Genomic DNA, 2,211 nt, shown 5'->3' with positions numbered 1-2,211 from the left:
AAAAAAAAAAAAAAAAAAAAAAAAAAAAAACAAAGTTAACAATTATTCACATGATTTCACAGTGAAATAATCCATATTGCATTCAGCATATTTTGAGTTGGTACATCTTTTACTCTAAATGCCTCAACATATGACAGTAACATAACACAGCTATTTGCACTGACAAAGCCCTTTATACAACCTAGCCATTGACATTTATTAATCCTTACTATGCCATTGGGCTGCCAGATATTCCACAGAATAGGTCTTCTGCTAGCCTATTGCAACAGAAGACAAATTTGAAGTCAAAATCAAGCTTCACTACTATTCACTATGACAATGTAAAGCAGCAAAGTGCAGTGGCATCCCTTAGGGAAATGCAAATTTGGTCATTGTGATTTCTGTCTTGAAGCCTTGCCTTTTTCAGATAGGCCTCCAGCCACAATTTTGATGTCTTTAATTTTCTGCTGACTTCTTTAAGAGGCCAGTCCCTCTCTGACAGTGCATTCATTTCTGTCTAACTTAGCTGTCTACAATACCAGTACTGAGGGTTGCCGAGGCAGGAGGATCACAAGTTCCAGCCCAGCCTGGGCAACTTAGAAGACGCTGTTTCAAAATTTCAAATTTTAAAAAGTTGGGGATGTAGCTCAGTACGAAATCCCCAGTACAATCAAAACCAACAGAGAAGAGAAAAGGACAAAGAGAAAGAGGAGGAAAGGAAGTGAGGGAGGGAGGAAGGGAGGGGAGAAGGGAGGGAGGGAGGGGAGCAGAGAGGGAGGAAGGAAGTAAAGAGAGAAAAGGGGAGGGGAGGGGAGGAAAAGAGAAAATGCAAAGCATAATGTAGGCCTTGAAAGCTTATTGGAAAGACTTTCTTAAAACCAAACTGCTGTTCCGTTCCTTAAGCATTACCCCACTGTGATGTTGTGAAATATATATTTGGTCTTCTTCCCCTTTCCTGGCAAAAGTTCCTAGAACTCTTGGAATTTCCTCAGTGATGGGTGTCATTCATGCCTGTGAGATGACTGGTGGCTAGAGCTCCTTAAAAGGCCTTAGGATGGGCTGCTCACACAAAGACCAAAGTGAGATTAGAAGGTTGGGACTTTCAGGAGTACAGAAAAGCTGAAAGTTAAACTGGCCCGCAGGCTAATCCATCATGCCTACCTAAGGCAGCCTCCATAAAAACTCAAAAGGACCGAATTTGGACTGAACAGACTTCTGAGTTGCTGAGTACATTGAGCTTCTTGGAGGACAATGCACCTGGGAGGCTCAGGCCCAGGCATCTCTTTCATCTGTGTCCTTTGTAGTATCCTTTATAATGAACAGATAAACACAAGTGCTTTCTGAGGTCAGTGAGTCTCATGAGCAAATTAATCAAGCTTAAGGAGAGGGTCTTAGGAAACCCGATTCATAGCTACTCCAAAGTCCCAGAGTACTGGATTTGTGGACATCAAGGTAGGAAGGCAGTCTGAGTCCTCCTCTGGGGGATGGAACTCTTATCTCCAGGTGGTGGCACAAGAGCATAGAGGACATTCCGCTGGTGCCCGCTGGAGAATCTCCCGTAGAAGTGACTGCTTGCTTATTGTGTGGAGGGAAGCTCCCTGCATCTGCTCAGTGTTCTTGTTATGAGAACAGTAGGACGTACTGAGTTTGTTTCTTTCTGTATCCCCAGACCCACTGTGTTTCTATGTGCCTCCGACTCCTTTTCCCCACATCACTGAATACTTTTTAAAGTCCCAGATCTCCAAATTTTGTTCTCTTAGCACAGAGCTCTAGATCCTCAGTGCAGTTTGGGCATAGTATTGTCAATAAATAATATCTAGTACGTGGGTTCTTATTGTGCACCAGACACTACCTTAAGTACATTACATGCACTGAATCTTTACTTCTTAAAACAACGTTAAAGGCATGAATTGTCAGTATCCTACTCTATGGATAAAGAAATTAGACACAGAGGTTAAGTAATTCATCCAATGTGGCACCACTGGTACTGATAGGGTCAGAATTCAAACAAGCCCATATATCTAGATCTGGAGACCACACTCTAACCATAATGATCTGTTCCCTTGGACAAAAGAAAGAGAATGAAGACCGATTTTTTACTAAACAAACTGGTGAAATTCGCTTCACTGTCTCACTCCTTAGCTCTAAAGCAAGTAATGGTACTTTTTACAGATACATTTTTAAATGGGATACTTCATTTAAATATCCCCAATGGAAATAAGGTTTAATTTA

Source organism: Fukomys damarensis, unplaced genomic scaffold (assembly GCF_012274545.1).
Source record: "Fukomys damarensis isolate Sample0158 unplaced genomic scaffold, DMR_v1.0_HiC HiC_scaffold_9, whole genome shotgun sequence".
Taxonomy (NCBI): Eukaryota; Metazoa; Chordata; class Mammalia; order Rodentia; family Bathyergidae; genus Fukomys; species Fukomys damarensis.
This window is presented reverse-complemented; position numbering follows the sequence as displayed.